General features: G+C 36.0%; 1 long non-coding RNA gene across 1 annotated transcript in view; it reads left to right on the plus strand.

The window, feature by feature from the left end:
* The window catches only part of LOC309853755, a 49,280-nt gene extending 38,278 nt beyond the window's left edge, over positions 1-11,002 (plus strand). The window contains exon 3 of the long non-coding RNA XR_014305922.1: positions 10,904-11,002. This is a non-coding gene — a long non-coding RNA (uncharacterized lncRNA). The remainder of the gene's footprint in view (positions 1-10,903) is intronic.
* The last annotated feature ends 1,355 nt before the right edge of the window (positions 11,003-12,357 follow it).

Here is a 12,357-nt window from a genome sequence, read left to right on the forward strand (position 1 = left end):
GAAGTAACTCTGATTTTGTCAGGTATATATTGTTTTTTGGTGTAACTCTTTTCAGCAATAGCCATTTTCTCTTTTCCGAGGTTATATTTTAATTAAAGTATTATAATGTTGCTGAGTGACAAGAGTGTGGACTGGAAGTATGATAGATATAGCTTTGAATCCTGAAGCTGATGCTGATACTGTGTATTTGACAATTCATCGTGTGTAAGATTCAAAAGATAATACCTACTTACAGGTTTTCTGTGATGATTAAAATAGGACCATTTGTCCAACCTGTTTTTGTTTAGCCATCATTCATAGGTGACTGTAAAGAGAGACACAATCAAGTAAGTGCAAGAAAACAGACCCACAGGTTATTAACACAACATAAAGATACATAGTATAGGACAACGGACATGGGAAGGGCATTGGACAGGCAAGATTTTCTGGGAGATGTGATACCTGGGTCCAAATTTTAAGTATCAGGAAATATGGATGAGTAAGAATAAAATAATAAAGACAGAGAATATCAGTCAATGTAGAGAGGAACAATAAAAACAATTTTAAAATGTTGTAGAGGAGCACTTGGGTGGCTCAGATGATTAAGTGTCTGCCTTGGCTCAGGTCATGATCTCTGGTTCCTGGGATTGAGCCCTTCATTGGGCTCCCCACTCAGCAGGGTGTCTGCTTCTCCTTCTGCCTATTCCCCCCGCTTGTGCGCCGTCTCTCTCTCTCTCTCTCTTAAATGAATAAATAGAATCCTTAATAAATAAATAAATAAATAGTTGTAGGGAAAACATACCAATGTTGTTTCAGTTGGAGTAATTACGTGTTGTGGGACATAAATTATGAGGCAGTGGGTAGATGGAATTGTGCTATTTAGATGTTCATTTGTGTGTATTCCATATCCAAATGTGCATCGTGCCTCATACACAGTAACTTCTCCATTTTCTTACTCAGACTCTTGTTTTTTGCATGTTTATTTCTTCCTTTTCTCTTCTTAGTTCTTCTTAAGGACCTACCTAATTTCCTACCAGTCATCAAAGTTCACTATTTGAACTGCCATCATTAGTTTGATTACAATTAGACATTTACTCTGTTTCTCTCCCTCCTATCCCCTGCTTTGGCCCCCAGGATGGTTTCCACAGACCCTCCCCCCCATTTCTTTTAAGTCACATTGGCTGCCTCCTTATTTCCTATTGGGTGTGGGTCAGGTCTTAGGAAGTGATATTATGGGTTTCTCAAAAGGATTATCTAGAAAGTTCTGAGGAGAGTGGAAACAGAGTAGCAAACTTCTTTATTTTAAAATAATAAAAAGTGGACAAGAGTTAAAATTTTTAAAAACAAAGTAACTGAATAATATATGCATAAATAAAGTAGAAAAACAATTTAGGAAACATATCTATTCTTTTAAAAATATTTTTTAATTGCTGTTTTATTTACTTGTTCATATTTATTTTTTACTTGTTTGAAAGTTATTTATTCAAGTATAATTAACATGCAGTATTATGTTAGTTTTAGATATACAAGATAATGATTCAACAATTCCATACATTTCTCAATGCTTATCTGATAAATGCACTCTTAATCCCTTCACCTATTGCACTATTTCTGTTTTTTTGACATTTGTTTGTTTGTTTGTTTGTTTCGGCTGGATTTGTTTGGGTTGATTGGAAACAAATTGGAAAATTTGTTTGGGTTGGCTTGAGGGCAGGGAATCATGTCAACCATCATTCAAATCATTTTAAAGTGATCTATAATATGCAAATGAGAATTATATTTCTCCTTTACCAGTTGTTTCCCTGGCAAAGGTAACTGCAAAATAATGTCAGGGAACATTCATTTATTTTCTTGTTCCTTCACTCACTTATTCTTTCATTAATTTTACACTTTGGATTACTTAAACAGCTATTGCTGATTGAGATCTGTGCTAGCTGTTGAGCTTATGAAAAAGACTAAAGGTTATCTTTTCAGGAGCTTAGCATTTTCAGTGGGAAGGCAGATTCTACACAGATAATTATAGTTCAGTGTAACATATAGTACTTAAGCAGAAGTAACAATTGGTTGCCCTGGGAGCATAGAAATGTGAGCCACAATCTTCATGGAAAACATCAGGATAAATAAAAAATTTCTGAGTGGATTACAGAGGAGGAGCTTGGTGCAGAACCTCAGAAGTGTATTACATAAGTTATTACATAAAGTTATATACTGGGATATTGGATTATGGAGTGAGCAGAATGATGCAACCCCCCCCCCTTATTATTTATCTCTAGTATCTTACCCCACTGAGCACTTAATACATTCTAGGCATTGAGTAAGATATCAATCAGCTCATCTTGTCCACTGCTCATGGCAGCCCTGTGGTTTCCCACCATTTACCAGGTGATGCACCTGGCATAAATAGTTTGTGGCAGGCTCCAGGTCACACAAGTATTAGCAGGGGTTCTGACTCACATAGTTTGAGTCTAAAGGCAAACTGGGCTTCCAGGAAAGCTAACATTATCCAATCTCTTTGTTTTATCTAAGCTATGAATATTAAGGCCTTTATGTAAATGGAATCATTATTGACCTTAAGCCACATACATTTAGGTACTTCATAACACTAACAATAATAATAATAATAACAATAGCAATAACAGTAAAAATGGCTACCAGTATTCAAAGTATTTAAAAAAAAATAATGCTTTAATCAATACTAAAATTTAGAGTGGCTATTTTTATTTGGCAGATTAAGAAGCCTGGATTTAGCTAGATACATGATTGCCCATCTACACAGCTTGATGGTGATATAACAAATATGGGATCTAGGGACTCCTGGGTGGCTCAGTGGGTTTAGTCTCTGCCTTCAGCTCAGATCATGATCTCAGGGTGCTGGGATCGAGCCCTGCATAGGGCTCTCTGCTCAGCGGGTAGCCTGCTTCCCCCTCCCCCTCTGCCTGCCTCTCTGCCTATTTGTGATCTATCTCTCTCTGTCAAATAAATAAATAAAATCTTTAAAAAAACAAAAACAAATATGGGATCCAGGTTTGTTTCTAGAGACCATACCTATCCAGCCAGCCTCATCACAGGTCTCCCTCTTGCATACAATGGGCAGATCCACCTCTTCACTAGTCTGCTCCCTATGATTCCAGCACTACTGCATGAAAATCTAGAATATAACTATTCTGACAATGAAGAAATTCTGCAGTTATTCAGAGACAAGTAATAGTATAAGGTTCTGGAAAAATAATCTGAAATTGCTTACCTAGGCCCTTAGTGGGAGGCACCCATTAGGCAGCAGCATCCAACAGCACTGCCATCTCCTATTGATTTGGTTACCACCATTATGCAGATAAAAAATGGCTCCAATAAAGCTCTCTCTAAGATGCATTGTATGTGTACACCTGCTCAGAAAACTCCACACATCTCCTTATAAGCCTGCCTATCATTACTTTGTTGGGCTAAGATGCTATTTTCTCTCTCAAATATATTTTGAAGCATTGGAGTCAGGTGTGTTGGATCCCTGTTATTCAACTGTAAAATATTATACTCATGATTAGGGTTTTTTTTTCAGTCTCATTCACTTTATTGGAAGTAAAATAAATTTATATTAGAAAGAATTAAGTAATGATACTTGACATATAAATGAGGTAAATAATATATTATAATATTTAATATTTATATTAATATTATAGTATTAATATGTAATATTTATTACACCTTTAATATATCAGCATTGTGCTGGCTTTGTATCATTCCTATGATAGACCTAAAGGTATGAATTATTACTTTGTTACTTTACAAATTGACAATGTAACATAACATTGTCTTAGTTTATTTTGGCTGCTGCTACTGCAGGAGCATAGACTGAGTGATTTATAGACCATAGAACTTGATCTCTCACGGTTCAGAGGATGGGATGATGGTGAGATCTTACTTCCTGGTGTATAGATGACAGTCTTCTTGTTGTGTCTTAACATGGTGGAAGGACAAGGGAACTTTCTGGTATCTCATTTGTAAGGGACTGATCCCATTCATGAGGGTAAAGCCCTCCCCAGGACACAACCACTAAATATCTTAACTGGGGATTAGAAGTGACCTTTTGACAATTTTGTAGAACACAAGCATTCTGTTTGTAGCAAGCAAACATACTTTAGGGTGACCTCCCCACCCCAATGAATCACAACTTTGTATAACCTTCTGTCCTTGAGTACAAGCAGAACCTGTGACTTGCCAAAGGTGAAGGGACTTTTCAGATACAATTAAGGTCCCAAAGCATTTGATTTTAAGTTAATCAAAAGGGAAATCATTCTGGGAGGTCTCTTCTAATTAGGTTAGTCCTATAAAAGAGTGCCATCTGTTCAGCATATGAAGAAGTCATGTTATCTCCTTGATAAGAAGTTAACATTTCATATGGGAAGGCAGGTTCTAGACAAATAATTATAATTTATTATGATGTGTAATGCTTAAGCAAATATAGTGATTGATTGTCCTGGGGACACGAATATATGAGCCACAACCTGCATGGAGATTATCAATATTGAAAGATGAATACAAATGTCTGGATAGACAACAGAGGGGGATCTTGAGTCACAGGGCAGAACCTCAGAAGTGTAATGCAAACACTCTGGCCAGACCACTAGTGCTTCTTTTCTTTCTGTCACTGAATAGTATCCTGTTGTATAGCTATGTATTTTATTTATCCATTCATCCATCAATGGCCATTTGAGGTGTCTGCATTTTTCTGGCTACTGTGAATAGTGCTACTATATGTATGTGTACATGTATTTGATTGAATATCTGTTTTCAATTCTTTTGAATATGTAACTAAGACTGGAATTGCTGGGTCTTTTGGAAGTTCTTTCAGTGCTTACCTTTTCCAGTAGGAACTGCCACACAGTAATACATGTGTTTAAAGCCACTAAATTTGTGAAATTTAGAAATTTCATAGAAAACAAATGCTCTGAGGAGCAACAACAACAAAATTCACATAAAGTGCCCATGTATAGATTAATACATAGAAGATCTGAGATTTTGCCTCAGATCTATCTTACATTAGGTACAAGATTGATAAACATATCCATATCTTTTCATATTTTCAGCAAAAGTTTGCTGAGTTCCTAATATATATCAGAGGTTTTTCCAGTTAAACCTGCTAAAACCTGTGTTTTAACAAGCTTCTGGGAGCTTCTGATGAACAGTAAAATTTGAGATCTGCTACTGTCTAAGAATAATCTAGGAATATAAGCTAAGGAAATAATGGAAATGAACATTCCCTCCTTGGATGCACAGTTTACTGTGTGAACGGATGGATTTAAGTAGGCAGTTCCAACATCGTATAATTGGCAGCTAAGGAGACGGTACAAATTATGTTGTTAGACTCATAGAAGAATTACATCTTCTTTGGAAACTTGTTTTTTCACAGAGAAGGTGACATGTGAGAAGGGACTTAAGAAGTAGAATTTCTGCAGTTGATGGAAAATGAGAGCATTTAAGGGGATGTACATATTCTGTTTAAGTGATGGAAGCACAATGGCAGATTGGGAAATGGAGGCATACAAGAGAATGGTGGGGAGGGTAGCAGAAGCTGAAACTAAACATCTGAGCACCAAGAAGTTTGTGCCTTATCTATTGCACTTAATGAACCATGAAAGAACCATGAAAGAAGGAATGGCATCTAATTGGATTTCATTTCAAAAGACTGAATTTGGTGAAAGATATAGAATATAATTAGAAAGACTTCATTGTATAATTTGCTGTTTTAATAAATAGGTAACATAACTAGACCTCAGTAGTCTCTTCTCTAAAATATTAGTAGGTATTAATCCTTTCAACTCCATTAATGGAGTCTGGTTAAGGATCACTTATTTGATGACACTTTTTTTTTTTTGTTTTGTTTTGAGGGGAACAGCTTTAATTATAATACTGTAAGACATCACTCTCTATATTCAAAATATTCAACTCTACGTTGACCTTCTGAACTATGATTGGTTAATATTTGCTAAGTTAATAAGCATAATAACATTTATTGAGTTCTTATTATTAGGAACCATTGTAAGTTCATTGTGTTACTAGATACAATTATATAAACTAATAATTCTCTAATCAGAAGATTTTGGATTAAGTCAGCAATTCTGTATTTCTAACAAGTTCAGGTGTGATAATGATGCTATTGGACTGAAGACCGTACTTTGAGTGGCAAGCATATAAACAACTTTGTTTTGTCAATAAGAAAATAGGATCAAGAAGATAAATAATTTATTGAGATCCTGGAGTTTGACTACATGGAAGTGGTTGAGGCAGGTTCTGAATTCGGGTGTGTATTGTCAACCATGGAGGAGGCTACCAGGGTGCTGGAAGTTACAGATATTACAGCCAGCAGAGTTACTTTTGAGGAGGGGGCTCGCCTATCTTAAATAGGAGAATTTACTGGGAAATAGAGGGAGATGCCATTGGGTAACTTGAATACAACCTCTTAATGAATTTTTTTTAAGCCCCTGCATAATTTTGAATAAAGCTAGATCTTAAAATTTATCTTTAACAAAAGTTAATTAATAGACTGTCATGATAAACTTTCAAGACTAAAAATGAGTCACCTGAGAAATATATACACCTTAATTATTATTTTATGTATAGGAAAACAGGCCTAGAGAAGAGTCCAAGTCAAAAATATAAATCTAAGGTCAAGCTGGGCCTTAATTCATGGTGCTCCATCCATTATTGTCAGGACTCAATAAGAGATTAAATGTAAAGATTTAAAATTGTTAGTATAAAATACAGAACTAGGGTCCTTTCTACAGAAAGTCAAAAGTCACAGGACATTTGTACATACCCTGCATTTTTCTGTGTTTCTATATGTCTAATGTTCGTGTTTTTATGTATATGCCTTGTTTTAAAATTATGATTTCTTCTTAAAGTTAATGAAACTGTCTATAAACAGCTTGATTAAAAAAGTACTAAATATTAAAAATTTTCTGGTTTAATTTTGGTGCATGCTAAGGAGAATATTATGTCACAATATGAGTCTATGTTGGAGTTAGGAAAGGGATTGATATTCATTCTTTCACATGAAAATACTCAATTGGGTGATGGTGATATTGGCATATTACTACATTGTATTACACTATTATATTATAACATATTTATACATTTATAAAATAAATAATAAATATATTTGTTTATATATTTTTTTATGAAGAATTGGCTTGTGTGGAGGCTGTGAAATTCCATGATCTTTTGTCTGCAGCTAGAGATCCAGGAAAACTGGTGGTTTAGTTCCAGTGTGAGAGAAAATACCTGAGCACTTACTAGCAGATGGTGCAAGTCCTAGTCCATGGACAGAAGACCAGTACCCTGGCTCAAGTGTCGGGTAGAATGAGTGAATTTTTCCTTCCTTTGTCATCTTGTCCTATTCAGGCCCTCAGTGAATAGATGGGATGAGCCCACTAACACTTAGTCTCCCAGTTCAAATGCTGATCTCAATATTTAAATTGTTTCTAGAGGTACAGGAATTGTATATGAAAAATGATTCTTAAAGTTCATATGCCACTAGGAATCACCTAGGAGATTTGTTTAAAAATACAAACGCCTGGTGGCTCATTCAGTTAGTTAAGCATCTGACTCTTGATTTAGACTCAGGTCATGATCTCAAGGTTGTGAGATGGAGCCCTGAGATGGGTGTGGAGCCTGCCTAAGATTCTCTCTCCCTCCCTCTCTCTGCCCCTTCTCCCCTTCTTGCTCACTCACACTCTCAAAATAAGTAAATAAATAAAATAAAAAATAAAAATGCAAACACCCTAGTCAAACCACTAGAGACTCAGATGTTAGCTTGTGGTAGGCAAATGTTGGCTGCTTTGTCATTTTTTAGTTTCTTCTTCCTTTAGCAATGCTCCCTATTGTTAATTTTAAGGGACCAACCTTACCCTCAGCCATGCAGCTTGTTTGTAATTGACCTCATAGTTATTTCTACACTGGTTCATGGATGGATACACATCTCTAATATGGAGCAATGCTCACACTGGAAAATAACTTTACTTGCTTTTTCACTGAAACCCTCTGCTCTTTGAATGATGAGATCTGGAATTCTTGCAGATGAAATCTGGATCTCTTATAGCCACTTGTGAGGAGTTGACCTGAGGATAAAACCGTGTGCATGAACTTGCTATGTGCACTTAGAATGAAAAATAATATATAGGATACATTTATGTTGAACATTGTAAGAATACATACATCTTACAATGAGCAGTATACCCAAATTCCCTTAATTTATTCTAAAGTGGATCTTACACTGCTAGCATTTGATGTTAGAGTAGAAGGAAAGAAAAGAAAGTACATATGTGCTGTGACTAAAACCCTCAAAATAGTTTATATTATGTTAGTACTTGACACTGTGCTTATGCTTATGTTGAAAAAATATGTTTGTGCCTATCAAATGTGTTTTATTTTTTAACACATTTTCATATACATCAAAGTAGGATTTTGAACTAATGTTAATTACTGGGATTGAATCCCTGAGTTCATTCCACTTTATATCTCAATCTGAAGAAATATTGAGCTTAAACAAGTCAGGATTCAGAGGTCAATTATTCTATTAAAATGAAAAGTATAAAATAATCTCTTCTCTGCATGATCCAATGATATTAAACTAGTATTGGTATAATTGACCTTTTGGTACAATTTTAAACATCTTTTAGCGCTGATAGGCAAATATTGCAATAAACTGAGAGCACCTTATTTAAACATATTATCAAAATTGTAAAGACATTTGTGACTTCAATTCAACCAGTACTAAATCAACCAATTCTAAATCAACCAGTTCTCTTTCGCATTTGGTAATTTTAATTATTAAATCTGGTAATTTCTAGATATCCCTATGAATTTATTTGAAAATAGATCCATTAATAAAATAAGATTTTATTGTACTACAGATATTCTATAAAATTCAGGCATATTCTGTGCTTTGCTGTGGAGACAAAAAAAGAGAGAGAGAGACAGGTAGAGAGGGAGAGAGAAGTAACCTGTAATGGGGACTACAATTAAGAAGAATTATCATTTTTGACTGTCTGATATATGCAAGTTGCTAGTAAGATGTATAGCCACCATATGCATTACAGTTTGTTTATAAGACACAATTGATTCCAAGTTTTAAAGGACCAAGTTATAAACAAACTTTTCTCACATGATGTGTAATTCAAGGACAACTTTACTGAGAAAGATTTGGCATACAGTAGTCTCAAGAAAGGCTGAATAATCTATCCCTCATGGTTTTTTGCTTCCTTGACAAATCTTCACAAAATCTGCAAAGGGTCAGTGAACTGGGAGTCATTTTCATGACCATTAATATTAGGTCTCCCACCTCAACTTCCTTGCCAAGATTTCCCAGAGATGTTTCTGAATATTCATTCCCTCAAGCAATAACTCCTGTTTGTTTGCATTTATTTACTATTTGTTTATTTTACCCTTGGAAGCTGGGCAATGCAGCAAAAAGCTATTCTTCACTGTCACGCACATCACATAGACGAGACTCTACTGGCAGTCCAAGATAAGTAATATCTGTTGGAAAAGAGTCAAAGATGTAAATCTCTCTGTGCTTATGTGCTGTAGACTGCTTTAGCACGAGAGTGTATGGATGCTAGAGAAGTTGATTTTCTCCAACTGACTTAGAAACTTCAAAACCACAGTGTTGGCGAGGATGTAGGGAGGTGATATCAGGGGTGGGAGGGGGGATTGCTGCGGAGGAGACAAGAAGATTGTTTCCTTCATAGAATCAATGTGATATAGGGACTCTAGCAGCAAACTTGATTCAGAAGTTATCAATTCTTTTTTGATCCTTCTATTTGGTTATATGACTTTAGATAAATCACTGAAGTAAGTGTGTAGTCCGTGGTGTCCTCATTTGTAAGGTAGAAATCATTACCTATGGAACCTGCTTCAGAGGGGTGTACATTCTAAAGGTTCAATTTTATAGATACAGCTTGCATTGCTGCAGCTCTGCCTCTGGCCATGATTCCTCTCCAAATGGTGTTTTTCTTTTCTTCTTATATGAGGATGTACATGGAAGGCAACTCTCAGAGCTATCCCTCTTGCAGTATAAAAAGACAAAATATAAGAGGAAAGAATAGTGTTGGTGCTGTGAATATTAGTTTTTATTATCTTTACCCAGGAGTTAAGAGCAAGTGGCAGCCAGAGTGGTTTGTGGTGAAATACTTGGACTCTGTAATCAGACAGACCTAGATTTGACATTGAATAAGTTACCACCTTGTTAAGCTTCATTGGAATTCCTCTGTAGAACAAGTGTGATGATAGCATCTATATCCTAGTGGTAGTGTATTAAATGAGATTATTTTTGACCCCAGGTCTGATATAGAAATGCTATCAAAGTTTTGTCGTTGTTGATCTTCCATTGTTTTTGTTGTTAGGCTTATCTGTTATTACCAGGAGTATTGTTAACTTATATTTAATAAGTACTATGTACACTTCCCAGAAGAGCTCTATAGAGTTGTCCAGGTGAGAAGCAAACCAACAACATGTCGACATCAACAATTAGATATTCTTATCTTTTGGTTTGGAGCTTATATTTGGAAGCTCTTTTTGTTTTGTCTGTTCATGATGGTCTAATTCATAGGGACTACCTCTTCCAATGGAGAGTCACATGAGTACTTCATGCCTTACTTTCAGCTATTTTGGAGGATAATTAAAAGTTTCTTTGAAGCATCTTATTCACCCAGGCTTTACAAAGTGAAATCTTACGTGTGCCATCTTGCATTTTAAGTCAGGTAATCAACCCCAAATATACATTTAATGTGCGGTGATGTAGTATGGGCATGAAGGTAGAAATGTGCCATTACTTATTTAGTTCAGGGCTCTAATTTATCTATTTATAAATATATAAATTAATAAAATCTATAAATAGATATAAATATACCTATTTAATTATTTATTTCAGGGTTCAGCCCAATAGAAGATTCTGCGCAATAGAAGATTCCCCTTTTTATGCTCCATGACTGTGGACGATCCTATTATGTAGTTCCTAGAGCTAAGAGGTGAGAGTACTGCCTTGGAAGGGGCTAAGGAGCTCTGGAATATTTCATAGTAAAAGTTTGATGATTGGACTCTGTTCGTACTCTCCGTTTAATTTATTTTTTTTTAGAAGACCACCCCAAGAGGACAAAATTTGGTTCTTAGGGTCAAAACATCTTAGATATTAGGAGGTCCTATGGTCCTCCCTAGGGCCAAAGAAGGAACTCTTACTTAGATAAGGAAAATAGGGTTGATAAATACTGTCTTAAGACTACTAAAGTCTTCAAAATGTTTCATCTGTACTATCTTATCCAAACATACTATTTGAAAACAGCTGAGAGAAAAGTGCATGGTAATCTGTTAGGGACTGAATTGTGTCCCTGCAAAATTCTTATGTGGAAGCCTTAAACTTCAGTGCTTTAGAATGTGACTGTATTTGGAGATAGGGCCTTTAAAGCACTGTTTAAAGTTAAATTTCTTCTTAAGAGTAGGGCCCTAACTCAAAAGAACAGTTGTCCTTTTAAGAAGAGAAAGAGATACTAGGAATATGCTTTGACAGAGAAAAGGCCATGTGAGGGCGGAGGGATAAGGTGGCTATCTGTAGGCCAAGGAGAGAGGGCCCAAGAAAAGCAAACCTTCCAACACCTTAATCTTTGACTTGCAGGCTCCAGAATTGTGAGAAAATAAAATTTAGTTTTTTAAGTCACCCAATGTGGCATTTTGTTAGGGCAGCCATCTCAAACTAATACAGAGCCAAAATACCAATTTTATATTAAACATTGCCAGGAAGTCAACTTTCCAATATTGAAACTCAGAAGCAACAAGGCCAACCCACCTAGTCCCACGAAGTGATGTAAAACTGCCTACTTCCCTGTGTGAAGGCCTCATTGTAGAAATTGGGCACAGAAGGAAAAAGGGTATGCTGTGTGTAGTAAGGACTGAAATAACTTCCAGGAGGTATGTGGCTAAAGTGACTAGGTTGTGTATGTCCCATTTCCTCTTCTATATGCATCAGTCAGATTAAGTAAATTCTCTACTTATGCAAAGTAGTGAATGAGGAATAGAAAGAGGTCAGACACTACAGGAGCTCCCTTCACAAGAAAGAAACAGTGACCATCTCTATCACCAGTCTAGTAACTATCTCAGAGGTAAGGCTCATTAGCATTCTCTACATAAATCTGAAACAACTGGGGTGCCTGGGTGGCTCAGTTGGTTAGGTGACTGCCTTTGGCTCAGGTCGTGATCCTGGAGTCCCAGGATCGAGTCCTGCATTGGGCTCCCTGCTCAACGGGGAGTCTGCTTCTCCCTCTGACTCTCTCTCTCTCAAGTACATAAATAAAATCTTTAAAAAAAAAAAAATCTGAAACAACTAAACCCAAG

The sequence above is a fragment of the Mustela nivalis genome (assembly GCF_964662115.1).
Source record: "Mustela nivalis genome assembly, chromosome: 18".
Taxonomy (NCBI): Eukaryota; Metazoa; Chordata; class Mammalia; order Carnivora; family Mustelidae; genus Mustela; species Mustela nivalis.